Source organism: Acinonyx jubatus, chromosome B4 (assembly GCF_027475565.1).
Source record: "Acinonyx jubatus isolate Ajub_Pintada_27869175 chromosome B4, VMU_Ajub_asm_v1.0, whole genome shotgun sequence".
In the NCBI taxonomy this organism is placed as follows: Eukaryota; Metazoa; Chordata; class Mammalia; order Carnivora; family Felidae; genus Acinonyx; species Acinonyx jubatus.
The window spans coordinates 54440904-54453239 of record NC_069387.1 but is presented as its reverse complement, the minus strand read 5'-3'; the positions used below and the strand labels follow the sequence as shown (position 1 = coordinate 54453239).

General features: G+C 36.3%; 1 pseudogene; it reads right to left on the bottom strand.

The window, feature by feature from the left end:
* Positions 1-5202: 5202 nt before the first annotated feature.
* On the bottom strand, positions 5203-8369 carry LOC128311019 (cytochrome c oxidase subunit 1-like; annotated as a pseudogene).
* Positions 8370-12336: the final 3967 nt, after the last annotated feature.

Below are 12336 nucleotides of genomic sequence, written 5' to 3'. Positions count from 1 at the left end.
GCCAGAAATACCAGAATGCCCCAGTTAACACATTGCCCATTTCTCCAACTGCCACAATGTAATGTGTGGGTGGGGTGCAGAAGATCTTTGCGTGGAATTGAAATATTCTTCAGAGAACACAGTGTCTATGTTGTATGCTCAGTGGTCTATGTGTTCAGATCTTCCTTTTACCACTTATTAGATTGACCTTGAGAAATTACTTACCTTCTACAAGTCTAAATTTTCCCATCCATCTGATAGGCTTGATAATAATAATGACTACATCATAAGATTATTTTGAGGACTAAGTCACAACATACAGAAGACATTTATCACAGTGAATAGCATATAGTAAAGGTCCTATATGGGGGATTATAGAAATACTTATGTATTAGAGAAAAAAATGTTAGTTCATGAACTGGCACAATGTTTCGTATTTTATAAGAACATTATTGATCATTTTTTTAAATGCACAATGCCTCAAGAGGCTCATTGAGTAAAGAAGATGAAATTTCGTGTAGAAAAGGTAAATAGCATGACCTGGATGAGCTGGAGTTAGAGCATATTTAAGATGCTTGCTGTGCTATCTGTGCTGTTCTGTAAACACCTTCTGTGCCTTCCTGTCTTCAGCTAGAGTCGGCTACTCACACAGCCTCTGTGAGGGCCCAGGGCATGGGTTGGGAGAGTGTAGTCCTCAGGGCCATGTGGGGCATGTGGAAAAGAGTGTAAAGTGGATAGAATGCACAAGATGAGATGTGTAGAGTGGGATTGAGAATGCTGCAAAAGCAGGAAATCTGAGCTAGTGATGAGCAGGAGAAATGCAAGCCTCCCAGGAGTTCTTGGAGACACTCAAAAGGAAAATGGATATCCAACTACATGTGCAATGGGAGTTTGAGCAAATTTTATTTAAATCTTGAAGTACTGGGTAGCCACAGCAGGTTCAAGGACTCTGAGGACTTACAAACAGCTGATACTTAGGTTACAATCATTACTTTGATTCCAAACTTAATAATATTCGTCAATGGTTGACAAAAATGGTGATGCGTCTTGAAGTACTCATTTATCTGTGTTTTCATGAAGGCATTTGTGTTCTGCTGAAGGAAGGCACAGTGGGCTGAATATAAGCTTGCCAAAGCCAAATCCTAATCCCCAGAACCTGTGAATATGATACATGGGTAAAAGCAGTTTTGCAGCTGCAATTAATTTAAGGATTTTGAGCTGAGGAGATTATCCTGGATTATTCAGGCGGGGCCAGTGTAGGCACAAGGGTTCTTTTTTTTTTTAACGTTTATTTATTTTTGAGACAGAGAGAGACAGAGCATGAATGGGGGAGGGTCAGAGAAAGAGGGAGACACAGAATCTGAAACAGGCTCCAGGCTCTGAGCTGTCAGCACAGAGCCCGACGCGGGACTCGAACTCACGGACCGCGAGATCATGACCTGAGCCGAAGTCGGATGCTTAACCGACTGAGCCACCCAAGCGCCCCACAAGGGTTCTTTTTAAAAAATTATTTATTTATTAAAATTTACATCCAAGTTGCTTAGCATATAGTACAATAATGATTTCAGGAGTAGAATCCAGTGATTCATCACCTACGTATAACACCCAGTGCTCATCCCAACAAGTGTCCTCCTTTCTGCCCCTTGCCCATTTAGCCCATTCCCCCACCCACAATCCCTCCAGCAACCCTCAGTTTGTCCTCTGTCTTTGAGAGTCTTTTATGTTTTGTCCCCCTCTCTGTTTTTACATTATTTTTGCTTCCCTTACCTTATGTTCACCTGTTTTGTACCTTAAATTCCACATATGAGTGAAGTCATATGATATTTGTCTTTCTCTGACTAACTTCACTTAGCATAATACACTCTAGTTCCATCCATGTTGTTGGAAATGGCAAGATTTCATTCTTTTTGATTGCCGAGTAATATTCCATTGTATATATATATACACTACATCTTCTTTATCCATAAATCAGTGGATGGACATTTGAGCTCTTTCCATAATTTGGCTATTGTCTACAGCACTACTATAAACATTGGGGTGCATGTGCCCCTTTGAAACAGCACCCCTATATCCTTTGGATAAAACCTAGTAGTGCAATTGCTGGGTCGTAGGGTAGTTATATTTTTAACTTTTTTTGAGGAACCTCTATACTGTTTTCCAGAGTGGCTGCAGCAGTTTACATTTCCAGCAGCAGTGCAAAAGTGTTCCTATTTCTCTACATCCTCGTCAACATCTGTCATTGCCTGAATTGTTAATTTTAGTCATTCTGAAAGGTGTGAGGTGGTATCTCATTATGGCTTTGACTTGTGTTTCCCTGATGATGAGTGATGTTGAGCATTCTTTTCCTGTGTCTGTTAGCCATCTGGATGTCTTCTTGGGAAAAGTGCCTATTCATGTCTTTTGCCCATTTCTTCACTGGTTTATTTGTTCTTTGGGTGTCGAGTTTGATAAGTTCTTTATAGATTTTGGACACTAACCCTTTATCTGGATATGTCATTTGCAAATATCTTCTCCCTTTCTGTCAATTGCCTTTTAGTTTTGCTGATTGTTTCCTTTGCTGTGCAGAAGATTTTATCTTGATTAGGTCCCAGTAGTTCATTTTTGCTTTCATTTCCCTTGCCTATGGAGACACGTTGAGTAAGAAGTTGTTGTGGCCAAGGTCAAAGAGGTTCTTGCCTGCTTTCTCCTCTAGGATTTTGATGGCTTCCCATCTTACATTTAGGTCTTTCATCCATTTTGAGTTTATTTTTGTTTGTGGTGTAAGAAAGTGGTCCAGGTTCATTCTTCTGCATGTTGCTGTCCATTTTTCCCAATACCATTTGCTAAAGGGACTGTCTTTACTCCATTGGGTGTTCTTTCCTCTTTTGTAAAAGATTAGTTGGGCATACATTTGTGGGTCCTTTCTGGGTTTTCTATTCTGTTCTGTTGTTCAAAGTATCTGTTTTTGTGCCAGTACCATACTGTCTTGATGATTACAGCTTTGTAATACAGCTTGAAGTACAGGATTGTGATGCCTCAAGCTTTGGATTTCTTTTTCAGGATGGCTTTGGCTATTCAGGGTCTTTTGTGGTTCCATACAAATTTTAGGATTGTTTGTTCTGGCGCTGTGAAGAATGCTGGTGTTACTTTGATAAGGATTGAACTGAATATGTAGATTGCTTTGTATAGTATCAACATTTAAACAATATTTGTTCTTCCAATCCATGAGCATAGAATGTTTTTCCATTTTTTTGTGTGTCTTCTTCAATGTCTTTCATAAGCTCTCTATAGTTTTCAGTGTATAGATTTTTCACTTCTTTGGTTAGGCTTATTCTTAGGTATTTTATGGTTTTTGGTGCAATTGTAAATGGAATTGATTCCTTGATTTCTCTTTCTGCTACTTCATTATTGCTATAGAGAAATGCAGCCAATTTCTGCGCATTGATATTTATATCATGCAACTTTGCTGAATTCATGGATCAGTTCTAGCAGTTTTTTGGTGGAATCTTTTGGGTTTTCCACATAGAGTATCATATTGTCTCAGAGGAGTGAAAATTTGACTTCCTCCTTGCCGATTTGAATGCCTTTTATTTCTTTGTGTTGTCTGATTGCTGAGGCTAGGACTTCCAACACTATGTTGAATAACAATGATGAGAATGGACATCCTTGTCGTGTTCCTGACACAAAGCTATCAGTTTTTCCCCACTGAGGATGATATTAGCAGTGGGTCTTTCATATATGGCTTTTAAATCTTGAGCTATGATCCTTCTATCTCTACTTTCTTGAGGGGTTTTTATCGAGAAAGGATGCTCTTTATCTCTCCTTCTACTTCGAATGACAGCCTTGCTGGATAAAGAATTCTTGGCTGCATATTTTTTCCAATTCAGCACATTAAATATATCCTGCCACTCCTTTCTAGCCTGCCCAGTTTCTGTGGATAGGCTGCTGCAAACCTGTTCTGTTTTCCCGTATAGGTTAAGGACTTTTCTCCCTTGCTGCTTTCATAATTCTTTCCCTGTCTGTGTATTTTGTGAATTTGACTATGCTATGCCTTGGTGATGATTGATTTTTGTTGAATCTAATGGGAGTTCTCTGTACTTCTTGGATTTTGATGTCTCTGTCTTTCTGCAGATTAGGAAAGTTTTCCACTATAATTTGCTCACAAAAACCATCTAACCCTTTTTCTATCTCTTCATTTTCTGGGAATCCTCTAATTCAAATGTTATTCCTTTTTAATAAGTCACTGAGTTCTCTAATTCTTGTATCATGCTCTTTTGCCTTAATTTTCCTCTTTTTGTTTTGCTTCATTATTCTCCATAATTTTGTTTTCTATATCACTGATTCTCTGCTCTGTTTCATCCATCCTTTCTGCTGTGGCATGCATTTGAGATTGCATCTCGGTTATAGCATTTTTAGTTTTGTCCTGACTACATTTTACTTCTTTTATCTCCATACAAAGGTATGGGCTTTTTTTTTAACCCCAGCTAGTATTCTTATTATTGTAGTTCTAAATTATAGTTCAGACATCCTACTTATATCTGTGTTGATTAAGCCCCTGGGTATCATTTTTTCCTGTTCTTTCTTTTTGGGTGAATTCTTCTTTTTGTCATTTTGAAGGAAGAAAAAGAATTAATAAAATACAAAATTAAAATTAAAAACTTAAAAACAACACAAAAATCAAATAAAGGAAACAAGATCCTAGGTGTTTTGGTCTGGTTGTTGAGAAAAGCTTGATATAATAGAGAAAAAAAGGAAAGAAAAGAAAAAAATGTAAGAAAAAGTTTAAAAATTAAAAAAAATGTATATGATAAAATAGAATAAAATGAAATAGAATTTTAAAATTTACAAAAAATAAACATAGTAAAAAGAATTAAAAATTTTTTTGTTTATTTATCTTTGAGAGAACACAAGTGGGGTAAGGGTAGAGAGTGGGAGACATAGGATCTGAAGCAGGCTTTGCGCTGACTGTCTGAGAGAGGCAAGCCTAATGTGGAGCCCCAACTCACAAACTGCAAGATCATGACCTGAGCTGAAGTTGGAAGTTCAACTGACTGAGCTATCCTGGTGCCCTGACACACTTTATTTTTATCTTCTATGTCTTCAACTGTATTTTTAGCAGTACCTATTTTCCCTTGTGCTCCTTTCAACTCATTTTGTTCTGTGAATGATTTTATATTTTCTCTTTTCTGATTTCTCCCAGCTTATATTCTATCACTTTCTATTTCTTCACCAAACTTCTCAAACTCAAAGAATTATTAATATTACTGCTGTTAGTTAAATAAATGAGCCTATAAAAGAAATTGTGTTTCAAGTTGCATATGTGTCTGGGTAGTCAGAGTAACGTCAAGGTATTACAGATAATATGAGGAAATGTTGAGGAAAGAAGGTTGTGTTACCACCTACAAATATAATTGTATAGTGGATTTTTGCTCAGGTGTTATCAAAGAGTGTATCCTGAAAATAGGGGCAATCAATGGATGAACCTTCTTATAATAGCTAATTATGCTCTTATTGATAATATGTAGTAGAAGTGAGTTACTAGTATGTGTCATGAAGAGCAATGTCTAGTGAAGAGTTTGCTAATACAGTGCCTGGTAAGCCTCCTATGGTAAATAGGAAAATAAAGCCTAAGGCTCATAGTATAACGGGGGATCATTCAATGTTGACTCCATGAAGGGTGGTGAGTCAGCTAAATATTTTTATTCCTGTGGAAATAGCAATGATTATGGTAGCTGATGTGAAGTATGCTCATGTATCAATGTCTATTCCCAAGGTGAACATGTGGTGAGCTCATACAGTGAAACCTAGAAAGCCAATAGATATTATTGCTCAGACTATTCCTATCTCTGCTCCATGTTCTTGTATTATAGAGGTAATTGCTTAGTTAAGATTTGCTCATGTATGTTAAATATCTGGTGGTAATTTTTGTTTGCTCCTTGGTAACATTATTCTAGTGAGTGTTCTTAACTTGTTAGTTGATTTTCCTTTTCCTTTCTTCTTCTGCTTCTTCTCCTTCTCCATCTAGTACTTTATGTGACTCCTGAACAAATTTATTTTTTAAAATTTATCAGTGAAACAGATCATTTCCCCAGTTATTTGCAGGAGTTTTAGGGAGTGAGAGAGGACCAACACTTTGTGGCAGAATAGCTGGGTAGGTAACCATAAGTTTTGTTTGTTTATTTGTTTAACAATATAAAATCTCTCTTCCACTGCTATAGAGACAGATTGCTTCATTAAAAATGGCCCCTTTGTATGACTTCTCATTTGGCTTTGCCTTCACCAATATTTGGAACCAAACTGAATTCCTGCAGTTAATGCATGTTCCTTCTAACTATTATTGTAGACCTGGGATATAAGTTTTTGTACCTTTGTGTGTGTGCCTCTGTTCCAGGAAATGTACTTTTATTTTGGATCTTTTGAGCTATACAGTTGCAGCATTTGCCCCAACCCCCTCTGTTTCTTTGTGAGCATTTGCCTGCTTGATCCTCATTGATTTTGAAAGCTTTTTAACCTATTTTATGGTTTGGAGTTTTAACTGTCTTCTAGTTTTGCCAAAAACAACTTTAGTGTTTTGTTTCTCTTTTTCTTCATTGGTTTTGGATGATTTCCAGGAAAGGAAGGCAGAAATGCCAATTTTATGCCACTATTTTCAAACAGGATATTTCTATCTTAAATTTAGACATTCCTCATCCTTGCTCTCCTCCCCCCACTTACATTCTTCCTCTTTGTAATTTATCTGAGTTCATAGTCTCATCTAAATGAATTACTATCAAATTGTCATCTTTATCCCTGGCTTCTCTTCTTTTGATTATTCTCTCCTTTGCCTATTGTCATCTTCACATGGATATTTCTAAGAAATCCCTTATATTACTGTCCTTCTCTATACTTTTATGTTCCTGATCTTAGTCAATGGCATCACAGTTCTCTCAGGTCATCTAGCTGAAAATCCTAGAATTAAATTTGTGTGCTTCTTTTTGTCCATTCTATATTCAAAATTTTTCCTACATCATCTTTTTCTTTTTCTTTTTCTTTCCACTGTTATCATTCTAAACTGGACCCCACACGTAGATACTGCAAACTGTTATTCTTGTATGCCTTATCCAATGCCAATTCAACCATTCACTGTGTCAGAGTTAACTTCCTTAAATACATCTCATTGTGTTATTCTTTTCCTCAAAAACCTCCATGGCTTACCAACATACACATAAAAATCTTTTTGACCTTCCTTAAATTGACATCTGGACTGTCTACCAACATAAAATTGTTTCCTAAGAATACTCTTCATTCCTTTATTACATAACTTTATCTTTGTTCTTTACCTGGTAGGTCTATTTCTTCATCCTCATTTGCTGATATTCAAGGTTCTGCTTAATGAGGCCCTTTCAAAATATCCATTTGTAGTTATTTGCTCCTTTCTCTACACTCTTAAAATTCTTTTTTTATACTTATTTTTTGCACACATTGTTGCATGTTGTGCATGTGTTTGCCTTCCCCATTCCTATCAATTCCTGAAACACAGGAACAGTGCCTTTTTCAACTTATATTATCCATATCACATAATATATAGTACTTGCATAATGAATGTCATTTCTTGATTTGAATTTAAATAAGTTATGCTAACAGATATTTGTAGTATATCCTAGTGAATAAACATACATAAACTTATTTTTATATACAATAATTATATACATATCATATATAATTATATATATTGCTAATATAGTATATTATATATAATAATATGTATTATATATATGTATTTTTTTCTTTCTTTCTTCTTGGATTCTACTTTATTTGGTAAAACTCAGAAGCTAACAACCAATTCACTTCTCTCTGAGGAAGGCAGTTGACCAGAGACAAAAAGCTGTTGCTTGGGCATCACCCAAGCAATATAAAACTATCTCCAGGTTTTATACTCAGGCAATCCGTGGCCTAGTGGTCAGCCCTCCAAATCCAAAGCTCTCAGAAGAAATAAAAGAGAGTAAAAGGGAGCTCTCATTTTGAGACAACAAAATCTTCTTGCTCCTCTTTTCCCCTACCCACAACCTGCCCATCCTCTAGCTTCAACAAAGATAATAGAAGACAAAGCATGAATGTGAGAGATAGACAGGCATACAGACACACACACACACACACACACACACACACACACACACACAATTTTCTTTCTTTCAAAGAGCTACAAAATCCCTGCCTGGAAGGAAGACAATTGGCAACACCACTCAAGGCTTGGTGGTCCAAGGTGATGGTTGGAATCGTGTGGAACTGGTAAAAATTAAGGGGAAAAAACATTTCACTGTCAGCTCACTTCCAGATCTCCAGTGAACTGGTTTCAGTTTTAGGAAATCCTCATTTCCAAAAGAAGTGGACTGTGGCCTCTGGGGCAGCTGGTTTAGGGAAAGGTTTCCCATGATAAGGAAGTCAATGGTGGGAAATGGAGAATCAGGGTAGGAGGGCAAAGCCTTTGAGGAGAGTGTAGGAAAGGAGATCCTTGCCCTTGGATATTTATAAATAAATAATATATTATGATATATAATAAAATTATCAATATTATTTATTGTGTTATGTAGCATACACTTAAAATTTGTTTGAATTTTTATGTACTAATACAATATCTTTTAGTATTCCTTTAATTTTTATTTTCCAGTATATATTTTTTAAAAGCCCCTGCATCTACCTTTCCAATGGTTTGAAAAATTTGCATGGTGAGGTGTATGTATCCTGGTTATCAGGAGATTTAACGCTTTTTAACTTGTTATGGTGTTTACTGTCCTTCCTCTGCAACATATTACTAATTGTTAGGTATTCTTTCCATTTATTTCTCAAAGCATCAATAGCACAAGGTTGTTGTAGATTTCCTGAGTTTTACTGACAGTTTGGGGTTATAGAACATTGTTAGAGTGCTCAGCACAAAAACTTCCCAGCCACCTCTGCCATATGGAAGTTATCACTGCACAACCTTCTTAGGATTCTCCTTGCTGATTTCTTGCTCATCTATTCCTCCCAATCCTCAACTATTTTGCAAGATACTTCTCCATAATTCTGTAACTCCCAAAGTAGTTATCTATTTTACCTTCCAGGAAAAGATTCAAAATTCTTGTTGCTTTATATATCAAGATGCTTTTAGTAGGTACAAAAAACCCTATGCAAAATGGCTTAAGTCACTAAAATGTTTATTACCTCATACATGAAGTCCAGAGGTAGGGAGGTTCTAGCTGGAGTTAAAGGTTCAATGACACCATAAAGTACCCTGGTTCTTTAGAGTTTGTTTTTCTTATCTACAATCCTTAATGTATTGCTTTCTTTCCCAGGCTACCTCTCTTCACAAAATATCTGCAGCAGTTCTCAAAATCATAATTAAACACAACATTGAGAAGTACAGAGAGATTGTCTCCTCCAGTTTCTTATTCTTAAGGGAAGAGAAATCTTTCCCAGAAGCCTCCACTCAGAACTCCCTCACATACCTATTGGAAGCCCCAGCCCTCATGCATCACTGACTTAGATAGGCAAGATTTACTTCTGAGTTAGGGATATGCCCACTTTTGCATAGGAATTCAAATTCTCAAAATATTGTAAGCATGGAAGAAGTAGGGAATTAATTTTGTATAGGCAACCAATAGTGCTTGCATACTTCATTATGCATCACAATTTAATACTTTCTGTTCTTCTTTAAATTTTTTCTGCCTAAAAATATCGATGGGGGGAAATTCATCTTTATAATCATACCAATATAGTGAGTTATCTTCTCCAAAGAGAAGTGCAGTTTTTTTGTTTGCTTATTTTGTTTGGTGAGGAATTCTGCTTTCTTGGGCTCATCAGCTCAACCTGCAGCAATTAGCTGCTACACAACATGTTTTTTCCATCTTATGATTTTTTAATTTTTAATTTGTCTTCAATTTTGCAAGGTCATAGTGAGAGCATATCTAGGTCTTTGAAATTACTTTATTTATTTATTTATTTATTTATTTATTTATTTATAAGTGTTTATTTTTGAGAGAGAGAGAGAGAGAGAGAGAGAGAGAGCGCATGCATGTATGGGCACATGAGCTGGGAGGGGCAAAGAGAGAGGGAGACAGAATCCAAAGTGGGCTGTTTGCTGACAGCAGGGAGCCCGATGTGGGGCTTGAACTCATGAACTGTGAGATCATGACCTGAGCCCAAGTTGGGCACTTAACTGGCTGAGCGACCCGTGTGCCCCCTTTTTAAAGTTTATTTATTTTGAGAGAGTGAGAGAGACAGTGAGTAAGGGAGGGGCAGAGAGAGAGGGTGAGAGAGAATCCCAAGTAGGCTCCATGCTGTCAGCACAGAGTTTGACAAAGGGGTCAATCTCCCTACCCTGAGATCAGCACCTAAGCCAAAGTCAAGAGTTAGACTCCCAACTGACTCAGCCGCCCAGAAGCCCCTAAAATTGTCTCCTTTTCATCAAATTTCCTCTTTCTTGTTGTAAGAATCAGAAAGAGAACTAGTTTCAACGGAGTATTGGTTTTTTGGCTTCATTGCCTTAACATCAATTAACACTTTGCCTTGGCTCTTAACCTAGTAGTGATGAGGCACAGAAAACCACTGGATTACTTCAAGAAATTTATTCTGCCTGGTTTATGTAATCTTGACTACTTAAATCCATGATAAATATCCTCTTTGAATGTACAAATAATGAATACAGCTAATAACTTTAACATTTGCTTATCACTATATCAAAAAGATGCATCAAATGTCTATTTTTCAACATCAATATATTTTAGTATCACATTAGTGTTTTCAAAAGATATTTTATGTTGTCTTGATAATATACCAGGTGGCATAAAGGTCAAAACTCCAAAGACTGGGGTTTAATGACCATGTCTGTATATATTTTTTCTTTTATCATACATAATCTCAAGACCTTGAATGTCATAAATGTCATTGGCTATTTCAATTTTAAGGGATACAAAATAAAAAGTTAACTGAACAAAATTAGTATTCATGAGATAATACAAATCTGGAGGAATGTAAAATGTAATCCCATAGCCAGATTATACTTTTCTCACAAATCCTGCCAAAAATATGTGTGAATTATTTGATTATCATATGTAAGAAAAGACAACCAAATTAGGAGTCTTGTTTGCTTAAGGTTTAAGTAGAAACCAATTCAATTCAATGTGCACTTACTGAGAATGTATACAAGATATGTAAGCAATATAAAGATGATAAAGTACTTAGAGTTTAATTAACAAGCTGATACAAAAAATCATTTTAATTTATGTTACCTAAATCAAGTTATAAACTTATTAGTATTACTTATATTTATAAATTATATATAGATTTTTTATATAGAGACTTTATATTTCATTATGTCAGATCCTATCACCAACATGATCTGCTATCAACTAATTTTGATTTGCTATTGGAAGCCCTGATCACAACAGAAGAAACTCCAATGATACAAACATAACTAAGGATCCTACATTTAAAAACTCTTCAATAGAGTGCTTTGAATTCTTAAGAGGCAACAATAACCTACATTTTTGAATTAAAAAATCAGAATTGAGTGAAATGAGAAAGAAAAGTCTATTAGTTTAACTAAGAACAATGTCCTGCAAACCTGAACCCAGTGTTCAGAAAATATTACAAATGTCATCTCAAACACTCTTAGACGTCTTCATCCTTCCTTCTCCCTGAATGTAATAAATTCCTACTCTGTCTTAATTTATTAACTAAATCCTAAACTACTACTATAAGCTATTTGTGGCAATCTTTTAATGAAAATGAAAAATCCTAACCAGAATTGCTGCCTCACTAGACGTTTACTCTCTTCAGCTTTTAGAAAGCACTTATTTTGGGTCAGATTTTTATATAGCCAATATCGTAGTCCCTGTGATTACAGTTCTAAATTCACATTAAGCCCTTTGGGTTCTATCACTAACCACCTTACGGTTGTTCTAATAGTCTGGACTAGCACGCATGTGTGAGGTTTACCAGTTCACAGCTTCCAGTTTCATTTTAGCTGGAGATCCTTTTGTGCTTTCTGACCCCTCAACTTAAGGGTTCTAAAATAAATTAATGTCAGCCTCTGAGACCTGCGGGGAGGGCCTGTGCAAGATGGAGACAAGAGATCCGGACTTCTGAACTTGTACTGGAAGAGATAAAATGTGAAAGCCATTCGGGATGCTAGGGAGGCTGGGGCTGAACTGAAGAAGACAGGGGCTACTCCAAGGAACAAACCAAAGCACACCTGGTGGAGGGTCCAAACTATTACTAAGAGTAGGTTAACAATATAACCAAAGTCACAACAACAGAGATCAAGTAACAATCCCTGAAAAACACCTCCTGAAGAGCCAGGCCCTGGACAGTGTATGACCCACTTTTAATATAGCAGGGCTCACAGGTGCAGAGCACACA